General features: G+C 31.3%; 1 protein-coding gene across 2 annotated transcripts in view; it reads left to right on the top strand.

Moving 5' to 3' along the window:
- Positions 1-1772: 1772 nt before the first annotated feature.
- Positions 1773-18768, top strand: part of LOC142220434 (transmembrane protein 135-like) — a 42779-nt gene continuing 25783 nt past the window's right edge. The window contains exon 1 of one of the 2 annotated variants that reach the window (XM_075289572.1): positions 1773-2218. The gene's annotated coding sequence lies outside the window, so the exon portion shown is untranslated. Of the gene's footprint in view, positions 2219-14279; positions 14370-18768 lie in introns of those variants that run through there. The other variant, XM_075289574.1, reaches the window with a different exon arrangement.

Below are 18768 nucleotides of genomic sequence, written 5' to 3'. Positions count from 1 at the left end.
CTTGGGCGTCTAGAGACTATATTTTCTGGCCGAGTTGTTTGAAATTGAAAAACTGGAGGTATTTTAAGATTACAAATATGTGAGTAGCAAATGGTGCCTATCGGTCCATGTTTTAGTATAGCCCCCATATACACCGATCTGCCGGCTTTATTTCTTGGGCTTCTAGAATCCGTAGTTTTTATCCGATTTGCTGGAAATTAGTAATCTATAATAAAATTTTAGACAAACGAAATTTCTTTTTCTTATAAAGTGTTTTCGTTTATTCCACGATTGTCTCTAAAATTTGTGTCAAAAGAAAACACTTCTTTCAGGGTATAGCAGGCGCACTGATAATGAAAATTGCTTCAAACTGAAAGTAAAAGTTCCAGATTTTACTCATCGTATTTAAATAAATGCGGAAAAATATACAGATTTAAGATTTTAAATCAAGGCGTAATTTCAACATATATACGATATGTTTATATTTTCTTTAAAACTCAAACAAAATTGGTTCTCATAAATCCAGAATCTTATCTGGTCTTCATAGGTAGAATCTATAAAGTTTGTCTTCGGGAGCTGGCTCGTTTTTGAGAAGATTTGTCATCAAACCCCCTACAATTCTATATATTATCAAGTAACCCACTACGACGAAGAGTTTTCATTGTAAACTATTATACTTGATTCATGGCGGTGGGTATTTAAAATTCGGCCCGGCCGAATTTACTGCTTTAAATACTTGTTTTGTTTATATTTGTAGGTATTGAAATTGTAAAAGGTAGACAACATAGCTAGGCAGCAACTTATTCAACGTGAAAGTTACTACAAGAAGAAAATAATGTGTTTTAATATTTCAAGGCCAGTCGATGCTGTTGATTCTTAATAAATATTTTCAATATATTAATAAAACATGTCTTTTATTGAAGAAAAAATGCCTACATAAATACATAAAATTGTATTTAAAAACGAAAGTAAGAAGTTCTAAATTTGATGTAAAAAGTTTACCACAAATATGTAAGATTTGTCCAAATGAATGAAAAAAGTTCAATAAAATCATTCCATATATGAATTCATTTCAGTTAAATTTTGTTCATTCTGTAGTATAGTGGTACATAAATATAGGAAAATGTTAACTAATATATGGAATGCATTCTACCTAATTTCTACGAAAATCACATCGTTCAAACAAATAAAAATGTCTTTGGCGCTATACGAAGTTCAACTTTCTTCACAATGAGTTAATTTTAACTTAAAGAAGTGGTCACTTTTTTCTGGGTGCACCTTTATGCAAATCGTCTTCTTTTTTAATTTTCAATTATACAGCATATAATTTACTTCATTTGATGAGCACTTTCTTTTTCATCTTTCTCTTTCTTCGATATTTAACAGTATTATATACTGGTTTTCATTTATAATTTCGATTATTTTAGCAGACGCAATAAAAACACATCTATTAATTGTTTTACCACCAGTTTAAATTGCCAACTACACATAAACCGCCAATTGCCAACCAATAGAGTATTATTTTGTGTTGACAACATTCTATTAATTGCTCTACAAACACTTTAAATTGCCAACTACACATAAACCGCCAATTGCCAGCCAATAGAGTATTATTTTACGTTGGCAACATTCTTGTAACTGCTTTGCCAATTAGTAAACTACTCCCCCCAATACGACGAACATGTGCCAACATATGTTCCATATCGCCATATTCACCACTATACTTGTGTCAGCTGTTGCTCTATTGTCAAACACTAGTCACAAATTCACCATGAATGTCGTTGTTTTTATTAGTTGGTGCAATCTTATCAGAAAGAGGGAACAGTTGTGGAAGAAAATAAAAGAAAAACTAAACAAAGCAAATTTAAAGATAACTCGGAAAAATAAATAATTAAACTACAGTTTGTTTGGTGCATACATAGTACAAATCCGATTTGAATGAGTTATAGTGAAATGGGTGTTTGTTTATTTACATAGAGATGACCAAAGAAAATCAATAGGTCCTATGACCCATATATGAATTACACCGAAAAGTCATACAAAGATAGCCAAATATTTATTAATTGCTGTTGTTAATAAAAGTGTTTTTGTTTCAATATTTTGTATATTTAATATATAAAAAATATTGCAAAACATATGTGCTCTTCAATTACCTGTCTCTGGAATATACAGACTAAAAAGAAACACGCCACCATTTTCATCGATTGCAAAAATAATAAACATCAATACCAGTTCCAAGGCAAGTATTTATGTTTATTCATATACACAAACACCCAAACCCGGAAAAAAGAGGGCGATTTTATTAGCCCCGTTCGCGTACCCGATAATTTTGGATAATAATAACAAATTTTGAATGAAAGTTGTTCACCTACTGCACAAAGCCAGGTAGATAGAAAGAAATTAAATTTGATAGTTAACGAACATATTTGATAGAGAATTTGCAAGTGTTTGCTGTAAATTTTTTTCCCGGTAAAAATTGCAAGAGCTAGTACATAATTGGCAGCTGTTTTTTATACCCTGCGCCACACTGTGGAATAGGGTATTCTAAGTTAGTGCATATGTTTGCAACACCCAGAAGGAGATGAGATAGACATATGGTGTCTTTTGCAATATTACTTAGGGCCGGCCCCTGAGTCGATCTAGCCATGTCCGTCCGTCTGTCTGTGATAACATTTTTGTGATCAAAGTTTAGGTCGCAATTTACGACCAATCGTTTTCAAATTTGGCACAAGTATGTGTTTTTGGGTCAGAATAGAACCCTATTGATTTTGGACGAAATCAGTTCAGTTTTAGATATAGCTCCCATATATATATTTTGTCCGATATCTACTAATATCGCCCCAGAAGCGAGAATTTCAGCCTGATTTACTTTAAATTTTGCCCAAAGAGTGCAATTGATAGTGTTGTTCTTGTTGTAACAGATTTTAATGTAGTTTTATCCGTTTTGTTCTATCCTTTGGTAGTTCAATTAGTATCCAGATCAAAGAACTCTCCGACAAGAATGGGGTGTGTCCGAAAGCGAAAGGGTGACGAGTGTCATGTGGACCTTGATTACAGATGGGCTACACGTCAGCTACGTTGCTATCAATCAATGATATATAGGAATTGAGGCGGCTGCACTTACCTGATCTTAGTTGGACCAAGACTACCCTTGTCTACCGTGGGAGGTCTATCTCCTCCGATGCTTATAGTTTCTCACCGCTTCATCTACAGTATCCTCATGAATTCTGTTCAGACCAGTGCTGCCGCTAGTGAAAAATTGAGTGAAGTAGATTTTGGAAAAAAGTGGAGTAGATTGAATAAAATTGAAGTAGCATACATTTTTGAAATCAAAACAATAGCATTGACACTTATACCCAGCAAAAAAATTTGGAAGTTCTTCCAAAGGCACACCTTTAAAAGCACTTCCAGAAGATGCACTCCCAATGATGTTCTTTATTTTAACTACCCAGGAAGTTCTTTTAATTCAATTTTATATAACTTGGGTCTTTCATACCCATAATGGATAATTTTAACTTTTTTTGTTTCAAATTGGTTAAAAACAGTTTAAGAATTCATAAAATGGTACAAATCATTTAAATAATGTCGGCAAAAATGCTAAATCCAATCTGGAAAAATTGTGAATTTTTGAAAATATTTGAAGTCAAACTTTTCCGACAAGCGTTAGAATCCATTAAAAATTATAAAAAGTTATAAAAATTATTTATTTGACAAAATATCATATAATTTTTTAATTTACATCCAAAACATTGAATTCGGTTTACACCTAAAGAAGTGATGCAAATTCAGTGGAATGGCTGTTGAAATGAAGGACTTTCGTCCTATGACAAGCCCATGTTAAATTCATCGCTTCTGCGTCAATTTTGCACCACTTCCGGATCCAAAAAGAACATTTTCATTACTTTTTTGGCGATGAAAAATAGGGTTTGCATATGTTCAATGATTAAATCCACTATGTTCATCGTAATTATAGGAAAAACAATTAGGTAATATGGGGAAAATTTTAAAAATTTGAAGCAGAACAAAAAGTGAAGCAGATTTTTGGAAGAAGGAGTGACGAAGTAAATTTTTTGAAAATGAAGCAAAATACTTCGATTGAAGTAGTAGCGTCAGCACTGGTTCAGACCTGTCTGGAATGCTGCCTGATCTAGAGGCTCTCTTTTATAACGCTGCATCTCGCGCTCTAGAAAGTGAAGATCAACTCTTACATTCCAGAGTGGAGGTTGCCTATCCACAAGATGGTGAATTGGATGACAACTGCGATAGCAACCCAAGAGGTAATGAGACACCGTGTTCACACTTATCTGGTATGCTGCCTGATCTATCCTTTATAACGCTGGATCTCACGCTCAGATTTAGATATAGCTCCCATATATAGCTTTTGCCCGATTAACACTCATATGACAACAGTGGCCAATCTTTTACTCCGATTTAATTGAAAATTTGCACAGTGAGTAGAATTAGCATTGTAGTTATGCGTGCTAAATTTGTTTGAAATCAGTTCAGATTTAGATATAGCTCCCATATATATCTTTCGCCCGATATGCTCTTATATGGACCCAGAAGCCAGAGTTTTATCCCGATTAGCTTGAAATTTTGCACAGGAAGTAGAATTAGCATTGTAGCTATGAGTGCTAAATTTGGTTGAAATCAGTTCAGATTTAGATATAGCTCCCATATATGTTTTTCTGATTTCGATAAAAATGGTCAAAATACCACCATTTTCTTTGTAAAATCGCCACTGCTTAGTCGAAAACTCGTAAAAATGACTCTAATTTTCCTAAACTTATAATACATATATATCGAGCGATAAATCATAAATAAACTTTTGCGAAGTTTCCTTAAAATTGCTGCAGATTTAAATGGTTCCCATATTTTTATACCCTGCGCCACACTGTGGAACAGGGTATTATAAGTTAGTGCATATGTTTGTAACACCCAGAAGGAGACGAGATAGACACATGGTGTCTTTGGCAATAATGCTCAGGGTGGGTCCCTGAGTCGATATAACCATGCCCGTCTGTCCGTCCGTCCGTCTGTCTGTGAACACATTTTTGTGATCAAAATCTAGGTCGCAATTTAAGTCCAATCGCCTTCAAATTTGGCACATGTTCCTAACTTGGGTCAGAATAGAACCCCATTGATTTTGGAAGAAATCGGTTCAGATTTAGATATAGCTTCCATATATATCTTTCGCCCGATATGCACTAATATGGACCCAGCAGCCAGAGTTTTATACCGATTTGCTTGAAATTTTGTACAAACATAACACTTAGTCGTATAGTCAAGTGTGCAAAATTTGATCGAAATCGGTTCAGATTTAGATATAGCTCCCATATATATCTTTTGCCCGATATGGACTTATATGGCCCCAGAAGCCAGATTTTTGGCCGAGTTTGGTTGAAAATTTTCACTAGGAGTACAATTAGTAGTATAGTCAAGTGTGCAAAATTTGATTGAAATCGGTTCAGATTTAGATATAGCTCCCATATATATCTTTTGCCCGATATGGACTTATATGGCCCCAGAAGCCAGAGTTTTGGCCCAATTTGGTTGAAATTTTGTACAGGGAGTAGATTTAGCATTGTAGCTATGCGTACCAAATTTGGTTGAAATCGATTCAGATTTAGATATAGCTCCCATATATATCTTTCGCCCGATATGCACTTATATAGACCCAGAAGCCAGAGTTTTATCCCGATTAGCTTGAAATTTTGCACAAGGAGTACAATTGGTAGTATAGCCATGTGTGCCAAATTTGATTGAAATCGTTTCAGATTTAAATATAGCTTCCATATATATTTTTCGCCCGATATGGACTTATATGGCCCCAGAAGCCAGAGTTTTGGCCCAATTTGGTTGAAATTTTGCACTAGGAGTACAATTAGTAATATAGTCATGTGTGCCAAATTTAATTGAAATCGGTTCAGATTTAGATATAGCTCCCATATATGTTTTTCTGATTTCGATAAAAATGGTCAAAATACCACCATTTTCCTTGTTAAATCGCCACTGCTTAGTCGAAAAGTTGTAAAAATGACTCTAACTTTCCTAAACTTCTAATACATATATATCGAGCGATAAATCATAAATAAACTTTTGCGAAGTTTCCTTAAAAGTGCTTCAGATTTAAATGTTTCCCATATTTTTATACCCTGCGCAACACTGTGGAACAGGGTATTATTTTTACTAAAATGGTGTTCCACCCTAGTGCATTAGCCAACTAAAATTTTGAGTCTATAAGTTTTGTAAAAGTCTATCAAATTCTGTCCAGATCGAGTGATATTTAAATGTATGTATTTGGGACAAACATTTATATATAGCCCCCAACATATTTGACGGATGTGATATGGTGTCGAAAATTTAGATCTACAAAGTGGTGCAGGGTATAATATAATCGGTCCCGCCCTACTTTAGACTTTCCTTACTTGTTTTTACTAACATTGTGTTCCACCCTAGTACATTAGCCGACTTAAATTATGAGTCTATAGATTTTGTAGAAGTCTTTCAAATTATGTCCAGATCGAGTGATATCTAAATATACATACATTTTAATTCCAAATACATATTTGGGATAAACCTTTATATATAGCACCCAACACATTTGACGGATGTGATATGGTATCGAAAATTTAGAGCTACAAAGTGGTGCAGGGTATAATATAGTCGGCCCGCCCGACTTTAGACTCAAAAAAATGCTAAATCCATTCTAGAAAAATTGTGAATTTTTTGAAATATTTGAAATATTTGATTTTCGAACAAAGGTTAGAATGCATTAAAAATCATAAAAAATTAAAAAAAAAAAAATATTTATTTGGCAGAATATAATTTTTTTTTTTTAATTTACATCCAAAACACTGATTTCGGATTACACCTTAATAAGTGAAGCAAATTCAGTGCAACGACTGTGGAAATGGTGGATATCCGTCCTATGACAATCCCATGTTAAATTCATCGCTTCTGCGCCAATTTTGCTCCACTTCCGGATCCAAAAAGCACACTTTCACTACTTTTGGCGACGCTTTTTTTGGTGGGTGACGGTATTTGGCAGTTTTTCCGCCACAAAGTTGCTTCTTTTTAAGAAAAACTATATTTTTGGAATGCGTTCCACAAAGTTAAATTCGTTCTACAAATTTAAATTTTACTTAGCCGAGACAAAAACCACGAATTTATCTATATACCCTTAATCACTAGTAATATATTTTTGTATATAAATGATCTTATGGTTATAATTAATGATTTAATTGAAATATAACTAAACTGTTTTTTTATTTATAATATCAAATGAATATTCATTTGAAGACCCTGGGCTTGAAATGGAAATTCATTAATAGGTTTTATTGTTAGACATTTCTTTCTTTTGTACAATCAATTCTATTTTATTAATGAGGCTTATTGTTGCTTGTAAAATCCAATAAATATTATATTAAATCATGATTTAGATTAAATTAAATTTTTAATAACGAAACTTTCATACGATGTCTTTGAACTTTAAACAAAATATAGAGGAAGTTAAAAATGCATTCTATTATTCTACAATGCAAACTAACACTTTTAAACAAATGAAAGGAGGAGGTTTATATGGGTCGTAAGGTCCCTGTCCCTGTGGACTTTTTGCGCTTTTATTAATCTGTCTTCTATATGATCTCAAAAATGATGGTATATCACTTCCCGTAATAATACAGGTATAATGCAACCCCACGGCGGCGGGTTTTCTGCTCCGGATTGGCCCGATGGGTCCGACTCATCGGCCAGCGGCTGCCACATCAGTGTACGTGTGGTTTCGTCCACTTTTTGTGTTGGAGGAGGTGCATCGCGGAAAACCTTCTCCGTTAGCTTTTAGTCCGAGCCGGGATAGAGGAGAACCCCGGACCATGGTACTGTTCGGTCTACCGAAACCAACTTCACCATCGTTCGGTTTCGGTTAGGTGTAACCGGTGCTTGGAATGGGTGCACTTCCGGAATTTTTCCGGCTTAACATCGATGCGGGAGTATAGTCATACTGACTACGTGGCAGGATGATGTGCCAGTGATAGCAGAAGTGGGTCATTATATTGTGCTACTCCCCCTGACATCTCCCGCACAACAATATTCTCCGCCGCAGCATCTGACTCCCAATATTGTTGTGCTAGTTCCCGAAAGTGCATCATTTTTGCAATTTAATTACAACGGGCTCCGATGTATGATTAGCGAAATCGTAGATTTTATGAATCGGAAGAGGATCAGGGTCGCGGCGATCCCAGAGACGAAGCTATATGAATCCTGTAGCTTGCGCCATTGTGACGGATGCAATGTGCTGCGTAAGGATCGCACTAGAAATGGAGGTGGTTGCCTGGCTTTCACATGACACCGTTCCGTGCAGCGGGATAGGCCGCTTGTACCAGACACTAGTGACCCCTACATGGAATGTATGGGGGTAGCAGTCAAGTCTGGGGCTGCCGAGATAGAGCTATACAATGTGTATATACCGCCGGTTGGTAGCTGTGCTTCAGGTTATTGCCCAAACATTGAGTGGCTGTTGTGCGGGCATGACCGATTGGTTCTAGGAGACTTTTATGCCCATCACGAACTTTGCCATTCTCTCCTGGATAATGACCAGAGAGGCATAGCTTTGACAGAGCAGATAGATGACTTGCACACGGTTAACGAAGAGGCCCCCACGAGATGGTATTGCAAATGGGTCATATCGGTCCACCTTTACGTATAGCCCCCATATAAACGGATCCCCATATTTGACCTCCGGTGCCTTTTTGAGAAGCAAAATTCATCCGATGTGATTGAAATTTAGTACATGGTATTTTAACAACCATGCCAAAAGTGGCCCATATCGGTCCATAATCATATATAGTCCCCATATAAACCGATCTCGAGATTTGGTTTTGGAGCCTCTGGGAGGAGCAAATTCCATCCGAGTCAGTTGAAATTCGGTACACTGTGCTAGTATATGGCCTTTAACAACTACGCCTATGCCTATATAGCCCTCAGATAAATCGATCCCCAAACACACAAAAATTGGTCAATATGAAGTTCATAATTGTATATATCGCCCCCATATAAGCGACCCCCATATTTCGATTCTGGCTCTCTACGTACCGTGCAAAAGTCCATATCGTCCATGTATATTTTTTGTCTAATATATTCCACGTATGGACTAACTCACAATTTAGAAAACGATGTTAAGAAGTTTTAAGATACCTTGCTATCGGCAAGTGTTACCACAACCCAAGTAATTCGATTGTGGATGACAGTCCTTCGTATAAGTTTCTACGCAATCCATGGTTCGGCCTGGCCGAACTTACGGCCGTATGTACTTGTTTTTATACCCTTCACCACTACAGGGTATAATAAGTTTGTGCATTTGTATGTAACGCCAAGAAATAGTGGTCATAGACCCATCTCTTAGTATACCGATCGGCTTAAAATTAAATTCTGAGTCGATTTTGCGATGTCCGTCTGTCTGTCTGTCTGTCCGTCTGTATATGTAATTTTGTGCACAAAGTACAGCTCGCAATTTAAGTCCGATCGTCCTCAAATTTGGCATTGGGCCGTTTCTTGGGACAGAGACAATCGCTATTGGTTTTGGAAAAAATCGGTTCAGATTTAGATATAGCTGCCATATATATTTATCCCCGATTTGGTCATAGTTAGCGTGTTTATCAAACGATTTTCTTGAAATACCGTACATCCAAATATTTTATGAATCTCGAAAATCTTGCAAAATATCAGCCAAATCGGTTCAGATTTAGATATAGCTCCCATATATATATTTCGTCCGATTTAGACTCATATGACCACAGAGGCCAAAGTTTTCTACCGATCTTCGTGAAATTTTGCACAGAGGGTAGAATTGACATTCTACCAATGCTTGCTAAATTTTATTGAAATCGGTTAAAATTTAGATATAGCTCCCATATATATCTTTCGTCCGATTTGAACTTATATGGCCACAAAAGCCAGAGTTATGCCGTGATTTGCTTCAAATTTTGCACAAGGGGTACGTTTACTAGTATCGTTAAGTGTTTCAAATTTTGTTAAAATCGGTTCAGATTTAGATATAGCTCACATATATATCTTTCGCCCGATTTGGACTTATATGGTCTCAAAAGCCAGAGTTTTGCTCTGGCTTACTTCAAATTTTGCACAAGCGCCACATTTAACGGTTTTCATTAAATGTTCTACTAAAATTAAATTTTCTTCAAAATTTCTAAGAAAATTCGATTTTCATTAATTTTTTATAAAATTTTACAAAATTTTCAAAAAAAAAAAACTCAAATTATCTAAACAAATTTGATTTTTATCAAATTTTATAAGAAAATTTGGTTTTAATAAAATTTTATAAAATCTTTGATATTTTCCATTTAATAATTGTCCAATATAGTTTTTAAGAAATTCCAAAAGGAATACAAATTAGATATTGTAAAGTTAAGTCCGCTTGACTTGGGCATTTTCTTACTTGCTTTTTTATAAAATGTAAGCTAATATAGTTTTTGAAGAAATTAATTTAAAAATAAATCTTATCGCAAAAATCGATAACCAAATTTCTAAAAAAAAATAAAATAGTGGCGATTTATAGTTCACTACTGCGAAAAAATAATATTATACTTAGAACTACAAACATTTCATGTCGCCGCTTCCTCATGTATAAAATAAAATTTACCTATAGGTTAAGAAATCACCACAATTTATTTTATACCATCACATATTACCTATAGACAATATGTGATAGTATGAAACATTTTGGGTAAATTTTATTTTATACATGACAACAGATTAAGCTCTAGCCATTGCCTAATTATACCCCAGTACACTTCTTCAACATAAAAAAATGTGACGAATTTTCAATTAGTGTAAAGAATTGATAATGTTGATATCAAATGTATTGCTTTATAGAAAACAAAATTTTTGGTGTGTGTCTATTGTCCATTTATTTGTTTTTTAATAAACTGTCACTACCGTTTAGAGGCCTTCTACACGAAATTCAATTCAAAATTATTGCATTTTTATTTGAGTAGATAAACATGTCGTAAACATTGTTTTTTGAAGCAAAGTTCACGTAGGGGGGGCCAAAAAAAAGTATTAACAAATGAGTTTATTTTAAAAGCTACGTTAGAGATGTACGCGTGAGAGACAATTTACCATCAAATATTTCTAGAAAATTCCAACTCTTAAGAAAAATTTCATAACATTTTCTAGGAAAACTCGATTTTCATAAAAGGTTCTATGAAAATTCCATTTTCATAAAATTTTCTAAGAAAATCTTTTTTTTAATAAATTTTCTACGAAAAATAGATTTTTGGAAAATTTTCTAAAAAATCGATTTTTAGCAAATTTTGTTTTATAATAAAATCGATGTTCATTCAATTTCGTAAAAAAAGTAAATTTTGCAAGAAAATTTATATTTCCATCATTTCTTTTAAGAAAATTCGATTTTCATAAATATTTTAAAATACCTAAAAAACTCGATTTTTATCATATTTTCTAAGAAAATTCAATTTTTATTAAATTTTCTATGAAAATTCGATTTTCATCAAATTTTCTGAGGAGATTATCATAAAATTTTCCAACAAAAATCGATATCGATTTCTATAAAAAATAGATTTTTATCAACTTTTATAAGAAAATTTATTTTCATCAAATTTTCTAAGAAAATTCGATCTTCATTCAATTAGATTTTTTAAATTATATATAAAAAAAATGTGAATTTCTCCAAATTTTCTAAAAACAATCCATTTTCAGTACATTTGTTAAGATAATCGATTTTCATCACTTTTTACAAAATTCGATTTTTTAATTTTTTTCTGAAAAAATCGATTTTAGTCAAATTTCCTTAAATTCCAATTCTACTTTTGTTATATTATATAATAAAATGTAATTTTTTAGAAAATTCAAATTTCATAAATTTTTAAAAAAAATAAAAAATTTAATAAAATGTTCCAAAAATAAAAATTTTCATTAAATTTTCCAAAAATAAAAATTTTCATTAAATTTTCCAAAAATTCTATATTTATCGAATTTTCTTCAAACTTTCTATAGAAATACGATTTTCATTAAATTTTCCAAAAACCCGATGTTCGTTGAATTGTCTAAAAAACATTTTCGTGAAATTTTATAAGAAAATTTGATTTTCTTTCTTCTTCATTCTCAGTAAACTTTCCAAGAAAATCGATTTTCATCAATTTTTTTACAAAATTCGGTTTTTATTATTGTTTTTTTAGAGAATCCGATATTCATCAAATTTTCTACCAAAATTTGATGTGCATCACATGTTGTATGAAAATTCAATTTTCATCAAATTGTCTGAGATTTTTTTTTACAAAATTCGATTTTTATCATTAAATTATCCAAAAAAATCGATATTTATCGAATTTTCTAAGAAACCGATTTTCATCAAATTTTATAAGAAATTTGATTTTCATCAAATATTGTAAATATATTTTCCCAATTGTTTATCAAAAAAAGTTTAATTGTCCCAAATTCCATTTCTACTTTTATAATATTTATAAAAAAATGTGATCTTTTTTAGAATATTCGATTTCCTTCAAACTTTCTACGAACATTCGATTTTCTTCAAGTTATCTCAAAAAAACAAATAACGAATATCATAAAACTTTCCAACAAATCGATATTCATCGAATTTTCTAAAAGACATTTTTGGCTAATTTTATAAGAATTTTTTTTCTTCTACATTCTCAGTACATTTTATAATCGTTTTCGTAAATGTTTTTTTTTTTTTCGAAAATTCGATTTTCATAAATTTTTCTACCAAAATTCGATGAACTCACATTTTGTATGCAAATTCGATTTTCATCAAATTTTCTAATAAAATTCAATTTCCGTCAAAATTTCTAAGAAATTTCGATTTTCATAAAATTTGTTAAATTCAATTTTAATCAAAATAATCGATTTTTCGACCGATATTTTTTTAAAATGTAATTTTTATAAAAAATTTTGGTTCAATTTTTTTTTAAATATTCTAAGAAAGTTCGATTTTCATCAAATTGTCCAAAAACATTTTCAAGAAAATTTCTAAGAATATTAGATTTTCATTAAATTTTCTAAAAAAGTTCAATTTTAAGAAAAAAAAATAGATTTTCATCAAATTTCCTATAATTCTGTTATCATAAATTTTTGGTTAGAAAAGACGAATTTATTATTTTTTGTTGAAACTTCGATTTTTGTGAACTTATCGACGAAAACTCGATTTTAAATTTAAAATTTTCTCAGATTTTCATTAATTTTCTAAAAAAGTTAAAATTTAAGAAAAAAAATCGATTTTCATCAAATTTCCTATAATTCTATTATTATCAATTTTTGGTTAGAAAAGACGAGTTTATTATTTTTTGTTGAAACTTCGATTTTTGTGAACTTATCGAGGAAAACTCGATTTTAAATTTAAAATTTTCTCAGAAAATTCGATTTTCGTTAAATTCTCTAAGAAAACTCGATTTTCATCAAATTTTCCAAAAAATATTTATAGAAGTTTCGAAATAACAAAAACTATTTTCATTTATAAAAAAAATTGATTTTTAATTAATATTTTAAGAAAAAACGATTTTGTAAGGTAATTCGATTTTCATCCAATTTTCTAAGAAAATTCGTTTGTGATAATTTTATTTTAAGAAAATTCGATATATGTCTTTTTAAGAATCTTCGCTTTTCATCTCAAAAAAATATTTCCTTATTCATTTAAAAAATCTATTTTTATTTCGATTTAATCTATTTTTTTTAGGATAATTCAATTTTTTGTCAACTAAAAAAACTAATGTATTTTTTAAAAAATCAAACTTCACCTAATTTTCTACAAATTTTTTGAATGCAAATTTGATGGTTCAAACATTTCTGTGGATTTTCTTAATACAAATTGATATTCATGGAAGATTAAAACGATCTAAGTCTAAGTCGTTACCCAACATAATAAAACCTAAATTTGTTTTTATAATTTGATTCTGTTTTTTTTTTTTTTTTTTTTTTTATCGCGTTCCTATTGAAAATTATGTTTGTTGATATTTACATAGAAGAAAGTGTCCCTTATCAAACAAAAGTTGTTGGTTGTTTAACATATTCACCTATTTGATATGGTTAAATTGTTGCAACTTCATTGCGTTCTATTTGGTCTCAAGCCTATTGAGAAGTAATCGCTTTGAACTTTATCATTATTAGAGGATTAAAAGACCAAAGCTGCTACATATTGCCATGTAGAACGACCCTCTCTTATCTTATCCCTCTATTTTAGATTATATGTTATTGAGTGACCAATGTTTAGGGTTTATGTTTAAAAAAACTCAATTTAATTATTAGTTGATTTTTTGATGTGTCTTTGTGAGAAGTGTTTTTAGTGGATTATTTTTTTCCTCTAACATAATAAAAAAAATTCTATAGTATAAATAAAGGTAATTGGAGAGGAGATATGACAAAGTGCCAAGTGATTTTTTTCTAAATAGGAATAAACGAATCTGTAGATGCTTTTCTTTAATTCATTTTTCTAAAGAATATAATAAACACGCTAATATTTGTGCTTTAATCTGAGAAATTTAATTTTTTCATTTCGAAAGATATTGGGATCAAAGTCTGTGGAGATAAGATTTAAATTTGAACAACTTTTAAAATACTATTATTTACGGTTTATAAATCGAAATGAAACAAAATTTGGCCACGCCAAATGGTATGCACTCTACACCATGGATTGTGTAGAAGGTTCTAATAAAGACATTACACACCGAATTTTAACATGATCTGATGAAATTTGCTTCTCCAGGAAGATTCCAGCAGAAAAATTGGAAGTTGTTCCATAGAAACTTAAGCGCATGCTGGGATCCATCCAAAAGGGACATATCTTAAACATTAAAAATAAAAAACTTGACGCAGTATAACTCTTTTCTAAAGAAAACATTTTAAACACTTTATTATGACGCTTACTGTGTATTATGGATCTTGGTAAAATTTTGAGTCGAACTAGCGATTAACGTCCGTCTGTAGAAATCACGCTAACTTCCGAACGAAACAGGCTATCGGCTTGAAATTTTCCACAAATGTTTGTTATTGACGTAGAACAGATGGTATTGCAAATAGGCTATTCGGATCATTTTTAGGTACAGCCCCATATAAACCTATCCCCAGATTTGACTTCTGGGCACGGTTGCCGCAGTTGGTAGAATTCTACCAAAAATGGTAAATTTTTTACTGTTTGGTAGATTTTGGGAGATTTTGTAAAATATTCCTCACCAACTATGGGAAACTTCAATTTTCTATAGAAATAAATTTTTGATAAATTTTTCTATAGAAATAAAGTTTTGACAAAATTTTCTATAGAAATAAAGTTTTGACAAAATTTTCTATAGAAATAAAATTTTGACAAAATTTTCTACAGAAATAAAATTTTGACAAAATTTTCTACAGACATAAAATTTTGACAAAATTTTCTATAGAAATAAAATTTTGACAAAATTTTCTATAGAAATAAAATTTTAACAAATTTTTCTGTAGAAATAAAATTTTGACAAAATTTTCTATAAAAATAAAATTTTGACAAAATTTTCTATAGAAATAAAATTTTAACAAATTTTTCTGTAGAAATACAATTTTGAAAAATTTTTCTATAGAAATAAAATTTTGACAAAATTTTCTATAGAAATAAAACTTTGACAAAATTTTCTATAGAAATAAAATTTTGACAAAATTTTTCTATAGAAATAAAATTTTGACAAAATATTCTATAGAAATAAAATTTTGACAAAATTTTCCTATAGAAATAAAATTTTGACAAAATTTTCTATAGAAGTAAAATTTTGACAAAATTTTCTATAGAAATAAAATTTTAACAAAATTTTTCCGTAGAAATAAAATTTTGAAAACTTTTTTCTATAGAAATGAAATTTTGACAAAATTTTCTATAGAAATAAATTTTTGACAAAATTTTCTATAGAAATAAAATTTTGACAAAATTTTCTATACCAATAAAATGTTGACAAAATTTTCTATAGAAATAAAATTTTAAAAAAATTTTTCTATAGAAATAAACTTTTGACAAAATTTTCTATAGGAATAAAGTTTTGACAAAATTTTCTATAGAAATAAAATTTTGACAAAATTTTCTATAGAAATAAAATTTTGTTGTTGTTTGTTATTGCAGCTTAAAACCATACATTGAGTAAACTACAAGTGTAGCTTAACCAACAGAGGAAAAGAATGTTTGTCAAATTTATTTGGGCAAAGCCCTATAGACTGCAAGATGGTTGGATGGACGCACGTTTCGGAATTACCACATTCCTCATCAGCATCCTCTACTTGCAGCAAAACTATCAACCAATTATCAGAATAAATTCAGGCAGTTTATTAAACCCAACTATAAACAACACTTGAACCCTCCGAAAAAAGGTTTTACATTGATAGCCGGCTTATGCCGAAATAAATTCAAAAATTTTTCTGTAGAAATAAAATTTTGACAAAATTTTCTATAGAAATAAAATTTTGACAAAATTTTCTATGGAAATAAAATTTTGACAAAATTTTCTTTAGAAATACAATTTTGACAAAATTTTCTTTAGAAATACAATTTTGACAAAATTTAGAAATAAAGTTTTAAAAAATTTTTCTGTAGAAATAAAATTTTGGAAAATTTTCTATAGAAATAAAATTTTGACAAAATTTTCTATCGAAATAAAATTTTGACAAAATTTTCTGTACAAATAACATTTTGAAAAATTTTTCTATTGGAATAAAATTTCACGAAGTTTTCTATAAAAATAAAATTTTGAGAAATATGTAATCAAAAACTTCAAAATAAGATTAAATTGGCAACCGTGCTTCCGGGTCTTCATCCCATCCGGTTGAAATTTGGTAAGCGATGTTAATATATGGCTTCTAAAAATTTTGAAAAAATCGGTTCATATCGGCCCAAAATTATATAAAGGGTGATTTGTTAAGAGCTTGATAACTTTTTTTTTTAAAAAAACGCATAAAATTTGCAAAATCTCATCGGTTCTTTATTTGAAACGTTAGATTGGTCCATGACATTTACTTTTTGAAGATAATTTCATTTAAATGTTGACCGCGGCTGCGTCTTAGGTGGTCCATTCGGAAAGTCCAATTTTGGGCAACTTTTTCGAGCATTTCGGCCGGAATAGCCCGAATTTCTTCGGAAATGTTGTCTCCCAAAGCTGGAATAGTTGCTGGCTTATTTCTGTAGACTTTAGACTTGACGTTGCCCCACAAAAAATAGTCTAAAGGCGTCAAATCGCATGATCTTGGTGGCCAACTTACCGGTCCATTTCTTGAGATGAATTGTTCTCCGAAGTTTTCCCTCAAAATGGCCATAGAATCGCGAGCTGTGTGGCATGTAGCGCCATCTTGTTGAAACCACATGTCAACCAAGTTCAGTTCTTCCATTTTTGGCAACAAAAAGTTTGTTAGCATCGAACGATAGCGATCGCCATTCACCGTAACGTTGCGTCCAACAGCATCTTTGAAAAAATACGGTCCAATGATTCCACCAGCGTACAAACCACACCAAACAGTGCATTTTTCGGGATGCATGGGCAGTTCTTGAACGGCTTCTGGTTGCTCTTCACTCCAAATGCGGCAATTTTGCTTATTTACGTAGCCATTCAACCAGAAATGAGCCTCATCGCTGAACAAAATTTGTCGATAAAAAAACGGATTTTCTGCCAACTTTTCTAGGGCCCATTCACTGAAAATTCGACGTTGTGGCTCGTTAGTAAGTCTATTCATGATGAAATGTCAAAGCATACTGAGCATCTTTCTCTTTGACACCATGTCTGAAATCCCACGTGATCTGTCAAATACTAATGCATGAAAATCCTAACCTCAAAAGAATCACCCTTTATAGCCCCCATATAAACTGATCCCAAGATTTGATTTTCTCAGCCTCTAGGAGGGGCAAATTTCATACCATGAAAATTTTAGTATATGGCTTCTAATAACTTTGCAAAAATCGGTCATATCGGTCCAACATTATAGGTACGTGATGTCAATATACATTTTCTACCAATTGTACAAAAATTGGTTCATATCGGTCCATAATTATTTATAACTCAATTGGCATATATAGATGCTTGTCTAACATATACTCCATATGCTAAGAAGTCTTAAGATATCTTGCCATGGGCAAGAAACGCAATTTGTGGTGGTGAATGAGAAAGTTAGAAAACCCCATGGTGGAGCTTTATTACACACTAAAAATAATATGGTCATCATACGCAATGATATGATTTTCGCTCCTCAAAACTATGTCAAACACTGTTGATCATACCCTGATTAAATCGATCATTGACATGGATTCGTAATAAATAATTTATTTGAATTTGCATATCATTTGGGGCTCATATGCGGAACAATCCGGTTTAGGTTACGATATGCATTCAAACATATTAAGCCACTAGACTGATAGACTCCTTTTCGCAGGAACGATATTTCAAAATAGAAAGTTTTCCATTTTATGTTAGCCTGATATCAATGCACGCTGGGTTTTTCGCCTAAATTAATTATTCTATATATATTATTAAAAATTTCATACGAGCTTATTGGCCATGAAGATATAGATGATATTATTGAAAATGCCACATACCATCTTTTGGCAATAAGAAATTTTTCTTAAAAGTAACTAAAATCCTTAAAAGATAATCGTTAAATCGCTTGTTTCAAATTCGTATTATTTTGCTCTCTAAGCAACATTTTTGTGGGAAAGAAGAATTTCTTTTGTCTAAAATTTCGTTCCGGAGGATAGTGGTTTTTCTTTGTTTGTAAATGTCACTATTTTCCTAAGTTTGGTGT

The sequence above is a fragment of the Haematobia irritans genome, chromosome 1, assembly GCF_050003625.1.
Source record: "Haematobia irritans isolate KBUSLIRL chromosome 1, ASM5000362v1, whole genome shotgun sequence".
Lineage (NCBI taxonomy): Eukaryota > Metazoa > Arthropoda > Insecta > Diptera > Muscidae > Haematobia > Haematobia irritans.
The sequence above is the reverse complement of the archived record's forward strand: the minus strand, read 5'-3'. Positions and strand labels throughout refer to the sequence as shown.